This window comes from Mastomys coucha, unplaced genomic scaffold, assembly GCF_008632895.1.
Source record: "Mastomys coucha isolate ucsf_1 unplaced genomic scaffold, UCSF_Mcou_1 pScaffold16, whole genome shotgun sequence".
Taxonomy (NCBI): domain Eukaryota; kingdom Metazoa; phylum Chordata; class Mammalia; order Rodentia; family Muridae; genus Mastomys; species Mastomys coucha.
In genome coordinates, this window is record NW_022196898.1 from 69,302,884 (window position 1) to 69,315,698 (window position 12,815).

At 44.9% G+C, this 12,815-nt stretch overlaps 1 long non-coding RNA gene and 1 pseudogene across 1 annotated transcript; both read left to right on the plus strand.

Annotated features, from left to right (window-relative positions):
- Window positions 1-887: 887 nt before the first annotated feature.
- On the plus strand, window positions 888-6,139 carry LOC116094292. The gene is made up of 3 exons (XR_004120028.1): window positions 888-1,072; window positions 3,141-3,205; window positions 5,879-6,139. It is a non-coding gene; the product is annotated as an uncharacterized LOC116094292 (long non-coding RNA).
- A 1,972-nt stretch (window positions 6,140-8,111) lies between these two features.
- LOC116093291 overlaps window positions 8,112-12,815 on the plus strand; it is a 16,211-nt pseudogene continuing 11,507 nt past the window's right edge.

A 12,815-nucleotide genomic window follows, 5' to 3' on the forward strand; every position in this document is an offset into this window, starting at 1 on the left:
ACTAGATTGGGGTGAAAATGATTTCCGTGAACCCTATTTCTTCATCTGATACACCCAAGATAAAGATACTTACTTCAGTAGGTAGATCTGAAACCCAAACAAGGAGCATGAAGAAGATGCTTGATAAACCATGAAGTGATACATGAAGGGCCCTCCTTTCTTTGTCCTTTTCTTCTAATCCTCAATAGGAGCTCTGCTTTCCTCCCAGATCCAGAGAACAGTCCCAGGCATTTAGTAAGCTGTTTTCTTATCTAGGTGAATGCAATCTCAAAGATATGAATGGATTCTGTGTTTTAATAAACACTTGAGGACCTAGTTGAGTCTGGTCCATAGCCTGTAGGCTGCACGTGGCCCAGGCTAGCTAGGAATGTGGGTCAACATAAAATCATAAACTCATTTTTAAAACGAGACATTATTTTTGCTTGTGTGTGTGTGTGTGTGTGTGTGTGTGTGTGTGTGTGTATGTGTGTATGTGTGTGTGTATTCAATGCGTCTGCTCTTGCGTCTGAACTTTGTAGGTAATAACCTTGTGTTTCACTATCAGAAGATTGGACATTCCTGTTTGGGTCTATGAACAAGACAGACAAATGAAGAACCTGGCTTGGATAAGGGAGAGACCCTGACCAAGTAAATCATTAAACACAGAGGAGGTTGTCTGTCAAGAATGTGGGGAAGGAGGTCGAATGACTGAAGGGTGAGGCTCCCAGGATGTGGGGCTATCTCTTCCGGAGAATTCCAATTCCCAGTTCCAAAGGCCGAATTCCTTAGGTATGACTTAACACTCTGGGGTCATCACTAAGGATACATCCTCTTTCTCTCTATTCAGCATCAAAGTGGTCTCAAGCACCCAGCAGCCAGGCTGCAGGTCAGAAGCCCGGCAACAGCTACAAAGAAGAGCAATGACAATGTGCAAAGAGGAGTTTGGGGCAGTGCTTGAGGCCGTTGAAGTAGTCCAGGCTTCACATTGCATCTCCCTGGGCAGGATGTTCCCACTAGCTAAGCTCAGCACCGTAAAATTGGACAGAGTCCAGCTTTATATACTTCAAACTCCTTTCTCGTTTGTACCAGAAAGGTATACTCCTGTCTAAATTCACTCAGACTAACAGCTACTTATTTAAATGCCTAGCAACTTTGCCCTGGTGTTTCCTGAATAGGTAGAATTAATACTAGCAGGATGATACACATTTCTATCCCATGAAATTGTTACTTTTTTCTGGAATTTTTTCTTTCCTGTCTTCCTTGCTACTCAATGTCCACCTGGACCATCCTTGACCAATCTTTGAAAGACTTCCACTGCCGCTTCATGGCAGTGGCATTGAAAGTGTCCTAAGTCAGAGAGTTCACCACAGCCACCTCAAGCTATCTCCAGACTTTATGGAATCGTTTGTTTTCTACCCCCCCACACACACACATACACAAACACTGGGCTTGACATCTGTACAGATGATATGGATTCCTGTAAGTCCCAAGTCAAAATGCCTTATAAAATTATAATGTCAAAGATGGCTAGCTGGGAGGAGAAGCAGAGAGCTATTGATAATATGTACAGTATACACTTACAGTGAAGGGGGTATATTTAACAATCCAATCCAGTTTGTCCTTTTCCTTTAAGTAACCAGCAGCTGCATGCTTAGCACATTGTGGACACTGTGTCTAGATCCTACCGCCAGTGAGAAGTGAAGGCACCTGGTATTCCAGTCCTTTAAATCTCCACTTAAGCAGAGTTTCTGCACTAGCTAGTGTGTGTGTGTGTGTGTGTGTGTGTGTGTGTGTGTGTGTGTGTGTGTGCATGCGTGTGTGGTGCACTTTCATTCCTAAGAGGGGAATATGTCTATGAGGGGGGAGAGGTTGGTGATCTAGCAGGCTCTGTGTAATGTCTGACACATGGCTCATGCTCATCAACTGCCCTTGAGTTCTCAGGTCAGATCGAGCTCTCTACCCTTCCCAGCTGGGCTGCATAACTGAAGCATGAGAGTCCCGCCCGAGCAGATACCTACAGAGAGGCCCAGGGGCATAGCCTCCTCCTGGTCCTCACCCCGAGGTTACCCCTTTTCTCTGACATCACATTGCCCTCTCAGTTCTTATCTCTCTAGTCTTGGCAGGCTTAAACTTGTGACCCTATGCACAGTGTTGCTTCTATTTTTCTTTCAGAGTGGTGTTGACGTAGTATTTAATTCTATTTTAAAACGGTCTTCTTAGCTCGACTTGATTTGTTTGGTAGGAAAAGACATTCACACATGGCTATGACTAGAAGTGTTTTGTCAACAGATTGTCTTTGGGTTTTAAAAATGACATGAGCCCTGGCTTCACTCACTTGTTTACTAGTTCTTTAGGACTAAGACCTGGATTGGGGCCAAGCCTTAATGGTGGCCAGATTCCTCCTGGGGGTAGGGGTTGGGGATGGGGGCGTTTCATTTTCTCCCGCTATTAAACCAGTCGCTTCCCTTAAGTATGTCGAGTCCTTCTGAAACTTGGGGTACAGGAAGAAACCTTGTTTTGTTCAATACTTATTACCAGCCTAGTGGATGCAGCAAGCTGTAAAGCAGAAAGAAAGCAAGGAGAGGTGTATGGGGAAGCTTGCAGGGAGGAAGGGAAAGGGAGGAGGAAATGCTGTGATTATATCATAATCTCAAAGATAAAAAGAGAGAGAGACTAGGCTAGAGAGACGGTTCAGTGGCTAAGAATGTTGGCTACTCTTCCGGGGGTGCCCAGGTTTGACTCCCACTAACCACATGTAACTCCAGTCCTAAGAGAGCCAATGCTGTCCTCTGACGGCAAGCATGCAAGTGTTGTACAGACATGCACACAGGCAAAACACCCGTCCACATACAATAATAAAAACATTTCTCAAAAAGAATAAACAATACAACGATGCATCTAACTTCAGAAAATATGATGGAACTTCACCAGGAGCAAATGCGACAAGCCAGAGGAAGACAAAGCCAAGCCTTGTACCTTATGACCCACCCTTCCTGTGCTCAGGGATTCATTTTCTTCTCCACTCTCTTCCCTGTACCAAGCACACGGCCTACCACATGGAGCCTTAGGAAAGGCTTGATAGACTAAATAACTGACTTTTTGTTGTTGTTGTTGTTACAACCACCCTACAAGGTAGGCACCATTTATTTTCCTTTTAACAGATGAAGAGCGGAAGGCTACAGGAGCCAAGAAACCTTCCCGAGGCCCCAGAATGAAGAAGACCTAGGTAACGTGTTTCCAGATCCTGAACTTTGTCTCTAGACTTGCTTCTCGTATCTGTAACTTCATAGGGGTATATGATCTGTTCAAACTCTGAATGTCATAACCGCTGCCGAAGACAGACCTTGAAACACATTTTAGTCATTGTGCCCAGAAGGGTTCGGATGCTATTTTGATTTTAAAGCATGTGTTTCTTATGCAATCACTGCAGTTGTAGCAACGCTCGTTTAATCTTTCACTTTATTACCATCCATACCATTCCCAGGTCCGTGTCTGTGCTCACTAAGACTAAGACTTTTATTTAAAAAGTTTGTGACTTTCTACAAGCCCACCTTATCTTAAGGACAAAGTGAACCATGTGCTCCGCTCCCCGACCTCCAAGTTTCCTCACCCCCATTTTTCTCTTAAGGACAGCATCAAATTTTGGGTGCTCTGTTGCAAGTCCCAGATAATTGTTTGTCTTCAGATAAAGAAGGGATTTCTTAGAAGTAATAATTCTTGATTTGTAAGGTAAAAATATTTACAAAAATATTTGGGCAGCGGTGGCGCACGCCTTTAATCCCAGCACATGGGAGGCAGAGGCAGGCAGATTTCTGAGTTTGAGGCCAGACTGGGCTACAGAATGGGTTCCAGGACAGCCAGGGATACACAGAGAAACCCTGTCATGAAAAACCAAAAAAAAAAAAGTTATATATATTTGAAGGGTCACACCCTTCAAATTGAAGTGTGGATACAGCAAAACTATGATTAAAATACAAGCTGATTCATTTTGGAGAAATTGATAAGCCAATATCAAGAATTATAGGGAAATTTAAGAAACCCAGAGTAGCCAAACTCATTCGGGAAAAGAACAGGTTCTGAAGTTTGGTACTCCCTAGTTTCGAAACTAAATGCAAACTCTGCATGATCAAGATAAGGGTAACCGGAGCAGCACTGAGAGAGAATGTAGAGTATGGAAAAAGATTATTTACATCGATGATCAGGTGATCGTTGGTTTTTGCTAAGAGTGCCAAGATAGTTCAGTGGGGTAAAGGATCTTTGTAACAGAAAGTTCAGGAACAAGTGGGTATACCCACATAAAAGAATGAAGGTGGACTTCTACCTTATATGCAAAAAAATGAATTTTAAATGGATCAAGATCCTTCTATAAGAGTCAACACAACAAAACTGTAAAAAGGAAATACCGGTGTAAATGTTCATCATCCTGAGTTGATGGTGGTTTCTTAGTTAGGACTCTGAAAGCACAGTCAAGCATAAAGCTGCGACATGTCAGAGTTTAGCCCAAATAGCCACCCTTTGTCCTTCAAAGGATTTTATAGAGTTGGTGGAAAGACAAGCCACAGGGTGGGAGGAGAGTGTTAGCAGGTCATGCGATCTGTGAGGGTCCCAGAGCTCTCATACCTCAATAACAAAAAGAATAAATAACATGGTTTAAAAATGAGCAAATCACGCCCCAGGATGAGAGGACGTGGGCGCTCAGACACTGACTCCCCAGTTATTAGTTGACAGCTGGTGTGGAATGCAAAGTCTTTCCAAGCTTCTGGAGACATGGGAACCCTTAGACATCAAGGCAGAAAGTGGCCATTGGTGACAGGTGGGGCTGTGGTCAAGGCATAAGGAAAAAGTGCTGACAGCTACTGCAGAACTTCCACAGAGAGTTGCAGGTGATTGATGTTCAGGAATATACTAAATGCATCAGGATGTCATGAATTAGGTAAAGACCAGAGAAAACAATAAACCTTCCTGACAAGGCAATGAATGTCTTTTTTAGAAGATGCCAAAAATAGACACTGTTCCCAGTAGGTCATTTGCCAAATACTATTGTTCTTAAATACCCACTGAAAGGACAGAATAGAATTACTTGCTCATCACATCTTCCAACATAGGGTTATGTCACTTCAAGGTTTGGGGTCTAATCTAAAGCAGGTTTGTTTACAAAGCTTGATTTGAACTGGGTAAAGATCACAGCACACGACAGCCCAAAAGACACGAGAAAGCCAGGGCTATGAAGTGAGGGTTTTAAGAAGTCTTAAATAGAAAATAGTTGTTTGGTGTTAACTACTAGAAGGCTGAACAGTCATTTAAAGCATAGTTTCAAGAGGAAAGCTCTTGAGGCAAGTCAAGTATTTTCTGGACAGGTGAAGTCAGGTTAATGTAGCCAGAAGCTATGTAAACAGAGGTGATTTCTCACCTACAGCATAATCTCATGCCATCACCATTAAAACATAGCCGAGTGAAAGTGGCTGTGTAGACATCCAGACTCAGCCCAGGTACAGAGAGAGTCTTGGGCTTGCTGATGAGAAAAAGCACACCTGCATTTCACCCAAGAGGAGAAACAAGATTAGAGGGTGACATCTCAGCATGGCGAGGCTGCCACAGTTTCTATGCTCTCAGCAGACCCTGTCACTGTGAGGCAGGATAGAAAGCCAGGAAAAAGTGTGGGGACAGTGGGAAGTGAAATGAACTCCTCAGTCACTGCAGAGACTGGTCGAAGCCTGTCAACAGCTGACAGCAATTTTCACAGATTAAAAGCATTGTCTATAAAGGTCGCTGGCAAAGGAATAATATTTCTTTTAATATTTCTTTTCAATATTTTTGACCAAGAATGTTAAAATAGCAATGAAACATGCTAAAAGCCTGAATATTTGTAAATGTGTGTGTGGGCTTCATCCTCTCCCAGATGTTTTCTGGAAATCTCACAAACAAGACTATTGACCTTAGTTCACGGTAGAGACATCTGTAGACTCCCACAACTCTCGTGATCTAGGCCCTTACTTCATCAGCTGCAATCCTGTCCATTTCACCTCTGAAGCCACCCTGTGATTTCATCCAGCCTCCCCAGCAAGCCTTTAAATCTGCCACTCCAGAAGCCGGTAAGACTGCACATAGGATACTATAAAGCAGGGGTTCTCAACCTGTGGATCGGGACCCCTGGAGGGTCAAAGGGCTTTTTCACAGGGGTTGCTTCAGGACCATCAAATAACACTGGCATTTACATTACAACGCATAACAGGAGCAAAATTACAGTTATGAAGTTGCAATGAAAATAGATAGATAATACGGTTGAGAGTCACCACAACATGAGGGACTGTATTAAAGGGCCACAGCATTAGGAAGGTTGAGAACATTGCTATAAACACACTAAGCAGTCTCTCTTGAGAGCTACCTACCCATGCTTGGCTATCTTATCCTTCCCCTTTGTGCCTCTTTTTCTGATTACCCCAGTGCTCAAATCCCTGTTAAAATGTCTTTACAACAAACTCCAACTTGTCTTCTTGTGGGCTCTTTCTATAAAATTCTTAATAGCAAATCAAGAATCCCAGATACCCCATGTAGTGGAAGCTTTAGATAAAGAACACCCTAGGATGCTGTAGTTGGCAGCTGTCTCCAATCCATACCTCATTGAGCCTACTGACAATTCTGGAGCCCCAGCATAGACTATGATACTAGCCAAGGGTGGGGAGCCTTGTGCTAAGATTGCCTAGGTGACACCCTTGCTGGCCATGTACAGACCTTCTCCCTGAAGCTAGAGGACATCTTGGCTGCTCTGGCTTCTTACCCTGTCTGACCCTTCCATCTAGTACGTAGTAGAGGCCTGATTCTCTGTCTGGGGGTACCTCTTGAAGGCTGTATTTGAGGGCATCTGAGCCTTTGAGCAGGAACACAACCTGCCACCATCTCCAGAATCACTTCAAACTTCAGTGATTCACAACCATTTCTTGACTAGGGTCAGGAGATGAGGAGCAGCCTTGTGGAGCCCCTGACACACTTGCCCTTTTCTGAACCCCATTTTGTTCTCACAGTATCCTGGCAGGCAGAGAGGGAGATGTGTTTCTCTCTCACCCCGCACTCCCTTCCCCACATCTGCAGAAAACAAGAACAGGAGGTTTGAAGTCATGAAGCACAGAGAAGAGCTTGACCTATTGGCTTCTGATAGCCCAGGGGACTTGTGGGGTAGGAACCACTCTGCTCTACTGTAGTTCTCCTTTAATAGAATATACACCATGGCCAAAAGCAACCTTGGGAGGAAAGACTTTACTTGGCCTTCAGAGTCTGCCACTAAGGGAGACCAAGGAAGGAAATTAAGATGCAACAGAGGCAGGAACCTTGAAGAAATGCTGCCTACCAGCTTCTTCCATCTGGCTTGTTCAACTATATTTATTATACAAACCAGGGCCACCTATCTAGGAGAGACACTGCCAAAGTGGGCTGGGCCCTCCCATGTCAATCATTAATCAACAGAATGCCATACAGATTTACCCACAAGCCAATCTGATGGAGGCGACTTCTCAGTAGAGGTTCCCTCTTCCCAGATGACACTAGTGTGTCGAGTTGAGAGGAAACTGAGCAGCTAACCAGCACATTTCCCTATGCATTCATGCCTGAAATATTGGGAAGAAAAAAAAAAAGAAAAAGAGTTGCATCAGGTTCCAGGCCATCAGAAAGTTTGAACAGCAGAAACAGTTCCCCTGAAATGAAAATGTGTCCATTGGCTTGTTATCTAAACATCTAAAACCACAGATGGTTGTTTCTCCATAATGAAAGTCATGGTGCTTGTAATAGAAAACACTTTAAGAATGGATGTGTGCATTTTAGTGCTTCAGAAAGAAGGTCTTCAGTCCATCTTTGAGGGGGGGAGGCGACCTCATTTTAAATGAATGAGTATTGAGGGAGGTCAAGGTCATAGTGTGGGGTGTTCCTGAGGGAACATGGCTCCTCTCCAAGACAATAAACAAGCCACTGAATCTTTAAATGTTTGGGGTTCTGCTTCACTGAGCCATCCCTTTCTGTCCTGACCAAGAGACCACTGAGCCTTATTGTGTAAGAATAGAAACAGAGTGAGAAGCTTTTGTGCAGAAGAGCGGGCAGGGCACTCTGCCAGAGAAAAGGGGCCACTAGAGCTGGGTGTCGCCATGACTTTAGGTGGGCTGATGGCAGGGCTGCTGTCTTTGAAGTATTCCAGTAATGGGGCTTGGAGAAAGAATACTGTAGGGAAAGAGCCAGTGTCCAAGGGACCACATGCCTGCCCTTGTCCCTCCGTAGGGCATCTAGGCCTGGGAATGGATAGGCCCTCTGATTGAGTCCCATAGAAGGCTTGCTTTTTTATCCCAGCTTGACTTAGCTTACTGTTCTGGAGTACACTGAGATCTAATAAAGCAGATCTTTATTAGATCTGTGGGGTATCCATAATTCCACCTGCATGCCTAGAAGCCAATCAACAACTGTTAATACAACCTGACTCAGAAGCAGAGGTGACAAGATACCAATCTTCCAAGAAGCCTGGCCTGCATCTCTCATTCCCAGAGCACAAAGAAGACAGCTGAGAGGGACCTAGTCTCAGGGAGCCCTCCAGATCCATCCCTCCTTGGAGGGAGGAGGAGTAGGCACCATCTCTCCTCCCAACAGAGGCTACAGTACCCTTGCAAACACATATTTTTCCCAAGAAGATCCCAGCAGAGAGAACGCTTAGCAAATGTGAAAGAGATTTCATTATCTTTCTCGTCTCTTCAGTTGGTAACATCTTGCAGCAACTGAAACTCCCTACAGCCACCTGGGATTTTGAAATCCAGGTAGTAGAAGATGCTTATCAGTTCAGAAGAGAAGGCCTGAGGTCAGCAGAGCTTGTGACCAGGGAAACGGTGCTAGGAGGGCGGGATTGGATTTCTTTGCCTCTGGGGGTGAGTGCAGGGTACATGTCCTCCAGTCACCAGTCACCTTGTTTGGGGCCCAAGTGACATTGAAGAGCCTTCATTTAACCTTTCAGACATGAAAAAAGCCCTGTGATAGTCTCTTGACTACTGCTTGGTCCCTATGCTTCTCCTTATGAGCAGTAGGATCGAATCTTCAGTGGATTATCATGAGGCTCATAGGGTTTTTTATAAAATAAATTCAATAATATGAGATATTTGTGATGGGGAAGTACCCTCCTCCTCCAGCATTGCATATGTCCTAATTCCAGAGCCTATGAATATGGCAGGTTGCATGGAAGAAGGGAAGCAAGATTATTGGTGAAATTAAAGTTGCTGAGCAACCGACTTTCAAAGGCTTCGTCAACGACCTGACCCTCACCAGATATAGATTCTGCCGATGATTTGATTTTGGCCTTCTTGATCCCAGAACTAGGGAAAAGAAATGTCTACTCAGAAGCCAATCTGTCTATTTTCTTATCACAACACAAATGAACACAGACAATAAATGGAATAAAACAGAATGGGAAGAAGTCAAAGCCCTGAGCTGTAGGTAGAGCCCTAATTTCTCTCTGACCTCCTGGTTGCTAGGAAACTGACTCTCTTTCTGGTAAGAGTTGTACAGGGAGAGGGGGCTTCTGAGAACACAACTCCACAACCCCACTGAGCCAGAGGCTGATACACTTGGATGTGATCAATACTCCTTCCCGGAGTTCATCTTTCAGCACCAGGCATCTCTATGCCCCCAGAGGACTTCCTGCCTTTGGAATCATAACACCAAGTTATTTTGCCATGCACCAGAACACTTTCCCTCAGCATCCTCTATCGAATGGCCTGTGTATGCTGTTGCCCACCCATCACTGTCCAAAGGTCCCACACTCCCTGAGTCTCACCAACATGGGGTGTGTGCTGGTTAATACTAATAGTCAACTTGACACGATCTTGAATTTCCTAAGAGATAAACTTCTGGACATATCTGTGGGGGAGTTTTCAGATTGAGTTAACTAAAGAGGGAAGACCCACCCAGAAGGTAGGTGGCACCATTCCAACCATTGAGGGACCAAACCGTAAAAAGGCTGAGGCAAGGCGAACACCGACATTCTCCTCTTTCTGATCCCCAACTGCAGACACAGTGTAACAAGCTGCCTCAGCCTTGGGCTGCCATGGCTTCTCAACCTTGATGGACTATGCCTTCAAACTGGAGCCAGGGGAGCTCTTGTCATGTATTCTGTCACAATGGTGAGAAAATAACTAATACAGGATATCACTCACTTGACTAGCTCTCTCTTTGTACTAAGAGGTTTCCAAACATTGATTCCTCTAGCCTTGGCTTTGTAGCAACTCCTTGAGGCAGGAACCAGGGATGCCATCTGTGGAGGTAGTCAAGAAGTAGATAGGTCACTGGCCAAAGTGTCACTCAGTGAGCTTTGGGACAAAGATGGGATATTAAAGTGTGTGTGTGTGTGTGTGTGTGTGTGTAAATATAATAATTGCTGGTGACATTTTCTCTTCTGGGCTGAGCCTTAACAATGGGTGGCTTGACATGAGATAGATTCAACATGTGTTTCTCTCCTGGCCTGGTACAATGTCTGGCTCTCTCTGGACTAAGCTCCCTTCCAGAAGGTTCTGCAGCCCTTAAAAGGAGTGCGTATTGGACAGCACAGCCAGTTTCTCAAAGAATCCCGCATGTCCTGAAGGAGAGGGAAAATACACAGAAATAGCATAGGTACTCATTGTCCTGTAGTCAAAGATTGGCTTCAAGCTCAATCCTGATTGCTTGTTTTTTAGGCAAGATCATCTGGAAAAGGCTACTGTTCACTGGCCAGCTGCTGCTGCTCAAATCCAGGGTTCTGTGTTTGTCTAAAGATAAAGAAGGATTGACAACTAGGACTGAGCAGAACCTCTCAGCGGCTCTGAATCCATGGAGACTCCCTGCAGAAAGAGCCCTGGGCTCCACCTCCTGCTCAGGAAACTAGAGCCGAACTGCAGAATGAGCTCTTCTGTCAAGAAGGAGGAATTGCAGGGACACCCCCCCCCCCCCGTGGCCTTCCGACTGCTCTTAGTGGGAGGTGGAAGGAGCCACAGTCAGAACCATGGAGTCAGGGTGTGTAGGTCGATGCCAGCCTACTCTACTCCCCCTTCAAGCTCACAGACCTGGGGTGGTGAGGGCATCACAAACTCCATAAACGGGGGGACAGCTGACCAAGCACCAAACTATTCAGACACACACACACACACACACACACACACACACACACACACACACACACACACACACGGCAAAGGCAATCTGCCCTGCCCTGCCCTGCCCTGCCCTACCTTGCTCTGCCCTGTTCTCCTGCCTAGGCTTGGGTTTTCTCCAAGGCTAATGAACAGCTCATAAGTACCACAAACTCTTTGGCACCTGGAGACCAGGCAGACTAACTTCCAACATGAACAGACTAACTTTAGACCCTGATGCAGGATCGGATTTAGACCTTGCCAGTCCTGATGAGTCTGAGTAGCGTGGGCATGCAGATGACGTGTGCTGCTCCAAGATGGGCTGGTTCATTATAACCAACCTCGGCCTCCAAATAGCTCCTGTCTAGGCCACCAATACTTCCAGTTGCCTGGTAGGCATGTCGTGGAAATCTACCCTGATACTCAGTGTGTGTCCTGCAGGCTCCAGAAGGTCCCCAGATCCTTCCCTGGTCCCTGAGAACCTGGGGTTGAAAAGCAGATTCAAGAAGCTTCCTTAGCTAGCACCTACCCCTGATAAACCTTTGACAACGATAGTGCAAGGGTCATCATGCTGGGGCTCACGGCTTGACCTGAGACGGTCTACGGAGCACGAAATGTTATTGCAGATGTGTAAGGTAGTTGGAATCTATTTCTTGGAGCGTTTAAAGCTACGAAAGGAAATCTCACAAGAAAGGGTTGTAAGAAGCACTACCTCAGGCTGAAGTCCCAGCTCCAGCAGGAAAAGCGCCTGCCACAAAAGAGGGCCTAAGCTTCATCCCTATAGCCCACATTTCTAAAAAAATCAGATGCAGTGTAGTGTGTCTGATATCTCAGAGCTGGGGAGGCAGAGATGGGTGGAGCTCATTGGCCACTGAGCCTAATGGGAAAGCCACAGGCCAATGAGAGGAAGACCCTGTCTCCCAATCAAATACTAAGCAAGACCAACACTGCCTAACTTCTGAGATTAGATGAATTAGTCCCATTCTGGCTGGTATGTCCAGGGATGAGACCTTGTTTCAAAAACCAAAGTGGACAGCAACTGAGCAACAATACCAGAGGTTACAGCTCTGGTATTGTAATGCACACACATAAGTAAATAAAATAATGAATATAATATATAATATATTATAGCAATATCATATTTCTTGTGTATATTATAATATATTATATATTATATTGTGATATATTATTTGTGTATGATATGTCATATATGTATATGGTATAATATATGTGTATAATATAATATGACATATGATATATTATATACATATGATATTTAATGTATAACCTATCACAAGATATCATGTATTATATATTGTACATGTATAATGTAATATCATATATGGTACGATATGATATATGCATGATATATAATATACTATTCAGTATACTAAGGTAGCTAGCCTGCCACGCATGCTCACCTTACTCTCTTAGGAGGCCAGAAGGCCGTTGTTTCCCTTGTTCCTTTCAGGGTCATTGCCATAGACCTCCCCTCTTGGCCTCTCTTGAAGGCTCTATGCAGCCCAAGCCCACAGCCAGGGCAGGCCAGGTTTGTCAGGGAGCAAGCGCCTCTGCCAGTGACTAAGACTCAGTAACTGTTGGGTGGACAAGGTGAGGCACATTCCATTCCAGTTCCCCAAGGTCCCCAGTGGGATGGTGGAGGTGATCCACAGGGGAATCTGCTCATTCACATGTCTTGTAGTCACCCTT